The following is a 12635-nucleotide window of genomic DNA, read 5'->3' as shown; positions in this document are numbered from 1 at the left end:
CTTGAAGGAGAAAAAAAAATTCAATCTTTTTTGGCAAAAATATACTAAAAATAAAGTAAAAAATACAAAACAAGTAGAAATACTAAATTCAAATAAAATGTAATAACACAGCAGATAAAAGCAAAAGCTAACAAAGAAATCGCACAAAATTGTTAAGGAAAATATGAAAAAAAGGACTACCAATTTTTTTTTCTCTCTGTTTCCTTCAATATATAAAGTGTGGTTTAGGTAGGATACGTTGAGTCTTATAAGCCAAAATCAGCATAAATAAAGCAACAAAATATATTGGAGAAGTATACAAGTACTATACAGACCCAGAAGAATAAAAAAAAAATACTACACAGAAAAAAAAAAAAATAAAATAAATCAAAGTAATATTGCCATTGGGTATCTCAGGTTCAAATACACATATATTAAATAAAAAAGGAAAATTATTGAAATTAAATAAGGAAATAAAGAAAATATGGTTTTCACTTTTAATGCTGAACTGACAAGAGCAGGATTGATACGGGATCCTTAAAATACGTAACCAAAAAAAAAAAAAAAATAAAAGTAAAAGTACACAACGACTTTTGCTGTGATTGAATAACGAAAAAGGGTCAGGTCAATATGTTGGGAATTCTTTTTTTTTTAAACTTAACTTAACTTAAAAAATTTTTTAATAAAGCAATAAAAATTAAAAATTATTTTAATTAAACAAAAAGTATACTTATATTATAACAAAATATTTACTTCTGCACCCTAACAACTTTCAGGCACACACTTCAGCTACTTCACAGATACTTTGGGAACTTTTACAGATACTTTTCTGGGTATGTTTTAGCGTATATTTTGTGCGGGTTGCACACTCATAAATTTTATTAAATTTCATTATATACTCGTATCTGCTAGCGGCACAAATTTAATTGTAACAAAGCAAAAAGTATCTCATAAAAAATATTTAATATCTTTTCTTGCGTACTATACTTTTGCATGAGGTTGGAACGTTTTGCGCCTTAAGTTCTCTTCAAGTTGACAAAACGCAATGGTTAAAGGCAAGCTAATCTGATCCAGACAATTTATATTCATCTTTAAAATTCTGTTTAATGTTTTTTCACATAAAACTAAACATTTATGATTTGCTATTGTGCAGTGGTGAGCGTGGGCTTAGCCCAGAGCAGATACCACCGAGCGCAAAGGAAGTGCAGCTAACGGATGTGCCTGACGTGCTGTGGTGTTGCCATTGAAAATGTCAAATGACAATTGTGAAGACTTAATTAGGAGAAAAATAATGCACGAGTGCATAATTTTAAAGCAAAGTCATTGAAATATTCTACACTTAAGTTGAAAAAAATAATTTAAAAAAGTATATAATATGAAATTGAAAGCAGAAGTGCTTTGGATTAAAAAAAACCATATTTTAGGTGAAAATTACTTAAATTTATGGATTTTCTAAATATTTAGTTATTCTATTTCAAGATAAATAAAAATTAAATTAATTAAATCATGCATTATAATTGTGAAGTAAACTTTTTCACTTCACGCGCATATGCAGTTAGTGCACTACTTTGCCTCAAGTATAATCGTTAGGCTAAGCTATTGTCAAAATCGGTCTAATTGTTCAACTTAAGTGAGCCATACGTGACTTTACTAAATCGTTAATTATTTATCTTAGAAATGGACAGCATATTTTTGGCAGCCAAAAGTCCAATCATATTTGCTAAAGAAACTCTCTTTGTTTCTACCCAGAGCTGAGCAATTACTACGGAAACGTTTGACAATTTCTTTATTTTTACCTACACCATATCTTTTATAATACTAATACGAAGGTACCAAATACCAAATAGAAAATGGCCACTACTTTATAGATAAATTCTATTTGAATATAGAGTAATTTACTTCGGCTATAGTAGTAACTGAGGAACGAGGAAGATTGCAGCAAAAAATTAAAAGTCTGGGCTAGTCTATTCATAGATGCTGTGGTCAAGTGGTAAGAATGTTAACCGATAAAGCAGTAAAGCAATCTTATGTTAGAGTACCAACTAGAGAACGGAAGAAGAGTGTGATCAAAAAAAGATAGTCTAAGCTAATGCACCTACTGGCTCAAAGAAGTTAGTTGAATCAAGTAACTAGAATTACTGTTAGTAAAGAAAACGTATGTCAGAATACCAATTGATGAGTTAAAAGAAAGGACAAATAAAAAATAGTCTTGATTAGTGCAATCATTTGCTTAATAAAGACGCTTGGGTCGAGTAAAAGGAGTGTCTACCAATAGAACAGCGAATTAACTTGCTTAAAGTCATAGTGTCATTTCGAAGAGAAAGATCTGTTCTTCCAGAAAAAATAAATGTTTGGTTTAGCATACTCACCGGTTCAAAAAAGAAAGTTAAGTCCGGTAGTAGAATATCTACAGATTGCTGTGGACTAATCTATTTTAGAATACTAAAAAAACAAAAAACAAAAAACAATGTGTACAAAAACAAAAGTTATGTACGACTATACGATACTCTGGTATAGTCTAGGCTTCGGCTTAAAAAAGACGTTTGAGTTAATTAGTAAGAATAATGATAATAATAAAGCGAACTTATATTAGAGTGGCAAACAATAGTCTGATCTAGTCAACTAGTAAGAATATCTGTTGATAACAGTATTGGATGTTTATATTGGAGTGCCAAACGATGGTGTGGTCTAGCCTAATCATTGGCTCAAAAAAGACGATTAAGTCAAATAAGAATATTTAGTAAAAATACTAATTAATAATAAAAGCCAGGGCACACAATAAAAACACAGTTTGGTTCAGTCTAATTACCAACTTAAAGAAGATAGTTCGGTTAAGTAGTAAGAATGTCTACCGGTGGAAGCGAAGCAAGCTTATATCTGTGTCTGTGTACTGGAAAACAAAGAACAGGGTGCACAAAAAAAGTAGTATGATCAGTAGTATACAGAACTTGACAAGAGTGGCGGTGGATGAAAACAAGTAATTGAAGTAGCACTGCTAGCGCTGTTATGTTAATATTTACTATCTTATCAGTTACAGAAGACATGCATACAGTTAATAAAGAACTATATAAACTATTTAAAAATATAAATTAATTCGTTACATTTTTTCTCCGCCTTCAACTATCAATTAAATTTCAATTAATTTCAAAAGCGAATAATAAAAATGTAAATACGGTTTAATAAGAGTGAAATTGGTATAAATTGCTCTATAAGTATAAGAACCTTTGCACCGCTATTTGCTGTACGTTCCAAAAAGAAATTTCATGAAAATTTATTAAATTAAAAAACCATACAAGCAATTTGTGTACTGTGCGATTTATTAATATTTTGCTGACTTTTTTAAAGTGCAAATATAAAAAACGCTTTGTGTAAATGCATTAAATTACAATTGCGACAAAGTATGTGCACTTTTACACATAACACATAACACATTACTCAGGACACAGTAGGACACATAACCGCTACCGAACCGAACCAAACCGTACTGAACCGTTGCACTACCACACATTACCACAAACCAAAGGTTAAACAGTGAATGAACCAATATAAAGTAAAAGTAGCAATTTTACTCGTAAATACTTTATTTATCTTTAATTTATATACTAACGTGGATTGTATTTGTAACTGACGACGTTATGTGTTATTTGCTGTGCATTTGTTGGTGCGTCTGTATGAATTGTACTTCAAAGTAATCAAGTAATGAAGATGCAAAACACAGCACATACTGTAGCGAAAGCATTACAACAGGATTCAACAGGATTCAACAGGCATCATATTGTATCTGGGTACGAGGATATGGAGACTATATGGAGATAATAACGTCAACTGAATCCCTTGCCGCCGCCATGTTGATAAAGTAAATTTAATTTGCTGTGTAACAGGATGTGTGCGTATTTGTATGTAGCAATTTGTTTATAGATATACGAAGGAAGCTATATATATATATGTATTTATTTAAAAATTTCGTAAGGAAAAAAACCAATCCCAGCTGAGATAAGCTCGACTGCGACTGTGGATGGATTGTGGTGGATACTCGTAGCACATGTAAAAGCATTTTATTGTGGCATAAAATTAACATTTTAATATGTTGACGATGGTGCAATTTAAGCTTTTAATTATAAACAAAAAAGTTAAAAGATAAATACGGGGGGGAAGTCGTTGTACGCACATACGCATATATGAAGCTAAGTTAAATTTGAGTTCAAAAAGTGATTAAATTTACTTTAAAATGTAATAAAAAATTTGAAGTTCCTGTTTGAGGTATAATAAGGATGAACTTGTACATGATCAGGAGTTTACTCACAGCTGTACAAAAAGGAAGAGCTGTGAGGTTGTTTATATAAAATAAACAAACAAAAAACACAAAAAAAAAAAAGAATGAATATTAAGTAAAATATTTATACAAGTTAATTTAATAAAATTCAAAAGATTTGTAAATCATTAAGATATACATATAATGGAAACATTTTTAAGACATGCTTAATAGCTACTTTAATTGAAAAATCTATTAAAATGATATAAAAATATCTTTGTTATTTTATGCTCATGGCAGTGGCAATTACTCTCAAGTATTATTAAAACTTGTAGTAACTATTAAATATTTAAACAAATTGTGCTGTATACCACGCAGAGACCAAAAAAACAAAAAAAAAAAAATAAAAAAATCTTGAGCAATTATATACTATCATAGAGTGCAATTTCATCTACGTGTTTTTATTATTACGCAAATATAATTATTTTTAATATATTTTTCTATAATGACCACAATTACGAACTACAACATCTCTACTTTTAATAGTCTGGCAACACTTAAAAGTGTGTAGTCAGAAAAATTACAGGAATTTCTTCAGTGCTATGAATTGTACAACCACAAAGTGCTTGGGAAATATTGCAAAGTTGACGTAAGAGCAGAGCGATAAGAACTGGTCTAGCCACATGTCTACTAAACGACATGGAGTACGTGACATTTGGCGCCCCATAATGCGTCAACGACAACAGCAAAGCTATTCCACATTTTTTTTATTTTTATTGATATTATTTAAAGTTTTTCCATTTTTATTACCGTCATTCCTTTTTTGGTGAAAAAGAAAACTTCTTTTTCTTCTTTGAACTTCAAACAATTTAAAGCCAGTAGTAATAGCAAAAAATGGCAACATCTTGCTCAGTTGTAGTCAAAATTTTGCTTGTCTAGGCGGAAAATAATATATGACATTTCTCAAATATTGATTTAGTAATAAAAATAAAATAAAATAAAAAATTAGAAAAAAATTTCAAACGCCTTGAACAACGAAATATATTTGAACTTCTACTCAGACAAGTAATACTCTAATAACAGCCATAAGAAGAAGAAGAGAAAAGTGATAACCAAAATGCAGACAAATTCTATTAAAGTTTAAAATTTCTTATAGTTTAAAAGTCATATAGAGCAAAATTTATTTTTAGTTAATTTTTATAGACTTTTATTAATTTCTTAATAGGCGTAAATCTACTTAATATCAATTTACACATAAATTTTATTAACATTTTCGGCGCCTTATAAAATTTATTATACAACAAATAAATACAAATGGTAGTTGAGCATTAAAAATTAATATTTCTAAGCACAGAACTTAAAACTTCAGTGAACTTCAGTGAAAAAAGAAAAGAATTATAAATATTTTTATTATTTTTTTACGACGTAACATAAAAATTCCTTAGAGTCTTCGGCACTTGTACAGAGACGAAGGAAGGCATTTCAAAAAAAAAAAAAACACATAAAAATACCACTAAAAATCAACAATAAAATATGAAACTATCATAAAACTATATATAAAAATATCAATTTTAAGTTGAACTCCAAGCCTGGAACCACACTATTAATAATAATAAAAGCATTAAACCACAAAATATGCTGCGTAATCAATTTTGCATAAATATGCTGTAGCCAAGCACTAAGTTTAGACTCCGTCGTCGTTCATTTTCGTGCTCGTTATTATTATTAATTATATGTGATTCCCTTAATTTTATGGCAGTTTTCAGTGTGGAATGACCTATTCGGTAGAATAATTTAACATGTCATAAGCGTGAAATGAAATAATGTATATTAATATTTGATTTTCTTAAATATTTAGTATTTGTTTGGGTTCCTATATATTTACACTTCGCATTTCCTTAATTTCTTTAACTGTGCATGATTCACACTAAATTAAATTATTGCATGTCTGAGTGAATAAATCAATTTTCTGTGCTTTAAAACAATAACTACAAATTATCTGTGCTTATCGAAGTTTAAAATAAATATTTTTTATTTACCAAAACACGTAAGCTTTACATTAGTAAAATAAAATCAAGATTATTGAAAATTATTTTAAATGAATGAAAATGAAGAAAAATGAAGAAAATGAAGAAAATCCACAACACGACTCTATGGCGTGTGCTTATACAATACAATTTAGAAAATTATAGCCTTTAAAGAGCACTTTTTAAATTAGATATAAATGGGTGAGAACACTAATATTTGTGAAAAAAAAATATAACACATATTTTTATAATTTACAAAAATATCAGAAAAAATATAATAAAAATATTTAAAAATACAAAAAATTATAAAATAAATAAAAATATTAAAAATGAGACTTTCTTTACATATCTTCATAACTTCGATTATTAACAATCATTTCTTTTTATTTAAAATCATAGTTAACAGTACTAATTTTTTTTTAGTAGAAATGTAAAGTAAAAAACAGGTGGAACACCTTAGTCTGAAAACAGTTGGGCTATCTATGATACTAAGTCACTGAGGCTACCTAGTTCTGAAACGTACGCCAATATTTTTTGCTTCTAGTGGCATAACTCGTAAGTCACGACAACTTTTGGACAAAATCTCATAGAAGGAAAGTGTTTAGGTCACATCGAAAGTGGCAAACTCTCGGATCATGCAGTTTATATAGGTATGTGGACATGTTGGATTGATGTAACCGCAATATAGGACAGATATCAAGTTCAATTATCAGTGATGACCTACACAGATAAATATAATTCCAAGAAATTTATCACCAACAACTTGAAACGCTACAAGAACATTTAATCTCTCTTAAGATTCGTTTTGTACATAACGACGGTTATTAAAGTATTTTAACTTCCTTATATATAATTGGTTAAAGTAACTATACCTAAAGTTAATATTTATAATCATAAATATTTACAAGTATTAATATATTAACATAAAATTATTAATATAATTTAATATTTATATATATTAAAGGTCTAAGTCTCTAAAGGTCTCTAAAGATTGCATTTGAATAACGGCAGTATTGAAGCAATCATAAGTAGGTTTTATAATATTTACTTATTTACAAATTGTCAAATTAATTAGTCATTAGATCAGATGTTTCCTTACCATTAAGAAATTAGACGTAAAAGTTGCACCAGGAGGAACTTAGAAAATTTATTGTAATAATAATTACCTATTTATTTTCATTTTCATATTTGAAAATTTAAAAAAAATCAAATAAGGCACCAATTAATTATTTGGCACTGAGTGGACAGTGACCTATAACGACTTCTCATAAAAATATCTTCAATATTATCCAATATTATCTTTTTTATTTTTAAACATTTTAGTGGTCATTTGAGATCTGAAGTTATTTAAAAATAAAAAAGTATAGTAATTTATTCTTCAATAGTTAATATAGGTATTTTATGATATACACTAGTATTATATTGCTTACCAGGTACTGTACTTCAATGTTAAGATAAAATTTACCTGAAATAAAATTTAATTTATTAATACTCATATATATATAAATTTCTTTGTAAATTTTTTAAAATAGTTTTATATCTGTAAATGTTTATGAATATATATAAATAAAATATTATAGGAACTTTAAAGATATAGTAGACATCGAATCGAAGACTTTAGTAGCGGGACAATTTGTTTAGATTCGATATTATACTTTGTGTATAAATTAAACAAATCAAGATAATATATATATATATTATAAATATATATTCATATTGATATTTCATATTTTTAGTTTTTTATATGATATTCATTAAGCATATATTTTGTATAAAAAAAATTATACTGAAAACGTATGCCATAAATACTGTCATAATTTTTTTTCTTGTAATTTGGTAGCACTGAATTGTGTGAGCTTGAGAGATTTGAGTATGTACTTTGTGGGTTTTCTAAATTCAAATTACAATTTTAAGAATTTTAAGATCAGATCCTAATCGGTTAATGAAGAGATTGGATTAACCGATTGATATTATCATATTGAACTCGGAGAAGTAATAAAATAAATTGATTGACTAAAGATTTTTTGTTTTATTTAACAACTCCAGAAACCTATATCGCCAATTATATTTAATTTACATTTAAAAATTTTACCAATAATGAATAAATAAATTATTTAGAAGGATAGACGATTTAATGAACTTAAAATGAGTGGAATAAAAAACTTTTATTTATTAAAAATAAAGTTACTAATATTCTGGTATAGATTTTGCAAAAAAAAATGAATTTATATCGTCAACTAGAAAGAAGAGAACTATAACTGTATAGAGTGAGACTACTGTTTAAGTTAAATATAAAAAAACTAAGAAAAAAAGATACTCATTTGATTAATTTAACTGAAGAGATCATGATTAACTTCTGAAGAAAGAGTATGTGAACTTGAAGGACGACAAGCAAAAATGTTAAATTGATAAAATTAAAGCCAATTTATCTAACAGACTATCTAAACCATTAAAGTTCTTTTATTAAATACATAAATAATTGTATATATTACCAAAGCATAACTAAGAAACCAATTCGAAATTTATATATTATCGATGAATTTATAAATTTAATTAATGAAATACCTTAATTAGTTTCACATTTCCACAAAAGTCATTTCAATTTATTGATGAACATTAATTCAATTATTGTCATATATTATAAAAATCACATTTAATAGATATTTAATGACTTTTTCACTACAATGATTTTGAAAAGATATTTTACACAAAATATTTACCACATAAAATAAGTAATTGCTTGCTTTAACTAATCATACCAAAATAGTTTTATTTAAATACTTCCTTATTGGCAATACTCGCTCGTACTTACCAATAAGTTTAAATTAAAATTCAACTGAAAGTCATTTTGATATCAACTTCAATTTAAATTGCGATAAATTGACTAATTATTATTAAATTACTTATTCACAAATACGAATACGACGAGCTTTGGATTGCATAGGAGAAGGCAGGCGGCAGCAGTGATTCATGCATGTGTACACATTTTAATTAAATTTAAGTTTATTCACTTCTTTCGCAAATGTATCTGAAAAGACGGGCGTGTGAAAAAGCGGAGAACTCAAAAGCCAACTCAACTCTTTATCGCAAATAAATATTGAAATATTAATAATAAAATATATTGAAATGACTGGGTGTGTAAGCAAAAAAAATTAACAATTTCATTGACAGACAGACAGATAGACACTAGTATGGTATAGTGGTATAGTATCGATATTGGCACAAAGGCAAGCGGATGAATGCAAGCAATTTGAAGATAATAGATACTTTTAATGAGACATTTTGAGTGGTGTTTAAAAATAGATTTTTAAATAGAAATTTTTCTGTTTTTTTTTTTGAATATAAAATTGAAGCCTTTTTCATTGTTTTGCCATTAAATATTTTTATTATTATTATTTTTATTTAAAATGTGTTTGTTGTTGTTTTAATTCTGTCAAATTTCGCAGCTGTAAAATATGTTAAGTGTTTTAACAAATTTTTCAATTGAAATTCATATCGATCAGAAAAACAGATTGGAAAGAGCTTTAAATTTAAACAAAAAAAAAAAATATTTATATATGAACCTTTTAAGAGCAAACAGCAAACAAACAGCAAATAAATTTCATTTTTATGCTCAAGTATTGTTGTGCTGGCTTCATATTGCCACTTTGACACTTAATGAGATATTTTTGAAAATTCATTTACGAGCACAAAAAGCGCAAAAAACTACTTCAAATGCCGCTGTTCCAGCCCCTGAATGCATGCGTATTTGCTTTCTGTTATCTCGCGGCACTCGCAAGCCCACACTCTATGATCTGTTCAAAATTTGTACCTCGTATACTCGACCGTGTACATGAGTGTACCGAGTACCTTTGTAGACATAAATGACTGTCATAATTGACAGCAACGCTTTTGGCGCTGTGAATTATGTTGCTGCCTTTTTATCTTTTATTCTACAGCTTCCTCGAGAGATTTTTAACTTTTGACACTTGAACAACACCTGCACGCATGCGTCATGTTTTTAAAGATGAATTCATTTTTCCCCATACCTCATGTTGTAGATATTATGTTTTTTGTAGATACATTTTTTTTTTTGGTGACTGGGACTTGAATCATTTTTTGTGGAGTATAAGCAATTATGTAATTTGGTTGCAGCAATTATGTTGTTCGTTAATTGAAATGTAAACGTCATCATTATGACAGCATCTCATATTTTTATGCTTTTGTGAAAAATGCTGGCATATGTTTGTACCAGTAAAGTGCCACAGTGAGTTTTCAAATTTTCTTTGAAGAAAATTAAAACACATGTACTGCACATAGAGTTCGTTCAGTTTATGTCAAATTGAGATTTTAACATGATTTAGTTTTTAAAGTAAGTTTTTTTTTGTTAAAATAAACCAACTAAGAGATCTTTTTTAGCGATATGTTTTCTATTCATAATGAAAAACTGCATAGATACATAATAAATTACTAAAACTACTATCTGCAACTACAAAATTACAAACGATGATAATACGGCTGTTAAAGTAAATGCCATATGAGCATTATATATTGCTATCTTTGTTGACAATTGAGCAGCAATAAAAGAAATTGAATATTATACATTTAAATTTAAAATTATAATAATAATATGTCATTAATGAAAATTGAGCTTTGCAAGGTCTCTCTTTGTTGGCTTCCTTAATATAGAGATATTGAATGAACCAGTAGATCAGATGGTCAGTAGAGGTTCCGAAACGAACATTATCGATGCCGACACTATAATGCAAACCCAGCTGTTAGCTGCTTATGAACTTATATAAACTCATCATTATGGTGGCGAATATATTATGAACTAATCGCACTGATTGAGTTTACTGGAAACCTATTATTTAGATAAGGTAGAGAGAAAATGAGGGATGCTTTGGGTTTTAACAAACCAATAGTTTTTGTTTACTGATGTATTAAAAAAGCCATGTACTATTACAACAATGCTTCACCATTTGCGCATTCCATTAAATAAAACTAAACAGAAGTTCGCAGAATGAGGAGCAATCTATCAGTCATTGACTACCGATGAAGCAGCTCCAACATCTAGGAGACCGTTTTTAGCTAGATCAGCAGAGTTAACTTATCGTATTCACATAACTTTATCTAGAAAATCAATTGACTTAACAAGTATCGGATGAGTAGCTTTTCCTCTCCTGACAATTTTAAGCGCATTACAATAGGCAATATTGGTCTTACAGTAAAAGCGTAGATATTTAAGTAAGTACACTCCTTTTAAAGTTAACCCAATCCATACAAAAGTATTAGTCAGAACTTCAAATATATAATAGTAGCGAGAGCCGATCGAGTGCGTAATAAAAAACGACTTGTATAATACCTTCCGTAAGCTATGTAATGTTGACCTATTTATCATAAGATGTCTCCCTTTTCATTTTTGGAGAAGCATTTTCATGTCTTTCCGTATTTGAGAAAAGATATAAGCTCAAAATCATAAGGTTTAATAATTCAATTATAGTCTTTATTAATATTATCGCTGTTCATTTGATCACTTGAGGTTTCACATTTATTATAAAGTGTTTTCTAATTCGATAGCGTTTTACTGGTCATGAAACGTCTTGAAGTCTATATATTAGAGCTGCCTGAAACTAAAAGTATTTACCATTTCATTTAAAGCAAAATAACTGGTTGCGTTCTAGAAAGATGATTTAATTTAAGAGTTTGAATTACTGATAAGACAGTTAAATTTCATAAGTAATCACAATATCGATAGACACGTCAAGCGTTTGAATAATGTAAATGACCAAAATAACAAAGTGTACGGTCGACCGAGAGTCCGTTGGTTAGTAGCAGTTATTTCCCATTTTATTCAGAGGAAAATAGCTGATAGCGCCCTTGAGTGACAATTTAATTTAGAGTTTGAATTGTTGATTAATCATAAGACAGTTATATTTCATGTGAAACCGCAATATCGATAGATATGTTAAGCGTTTGAGTAATGTAAACGTCTAAAATAACCAACACGGGTCTTGAGAGTAGCGTCGATTGAGAGTCCGATGCTTAGTAACAATTAGAATGATTAAAATTAAACACTATAACCTTTTTTTTTATATGAAAAAAAGTTTTACAGATAGTTATGTGAATGTAGAGAAGTCTTGATCCATAGCATGTAATAACTTTCTTTATATAGAAATAATAATGCACAACAATCTGACTTTCGTAATATTTTCACTCTAATTAACAAGTCATTATATCATCCAGTGTACTTGTCTCAAATATTATCTCAAAACATCATATATTAATATTCGTAAATATATAAATATACATAATTTCCTTTAACTTTTCGGACTTGGTACATTATTTAAAGTCCAAATTAATTTAATAAATAAATATGTCTCATAAAAGTTCTCCTC

The sequence above is a fragment of the Teleopsis dalmanni genome, chromosome 1 (genome assembly GCF_002237135.1).
Source record: "Teleopsis dalmanni isolate 2A chromosome 1, ASM223713v2, whole genome shotgun sequence".
In the NCBI taxonomy this organism is placed as follows: Eukaryota; Metazoa; Arthropoda; class Insecta; order Diptera; family Diopsidae; genus Teleopsis; species Teleopsis dalmanni.
This window is presented reverse-complemented; position numbering follows the sequence as displayed.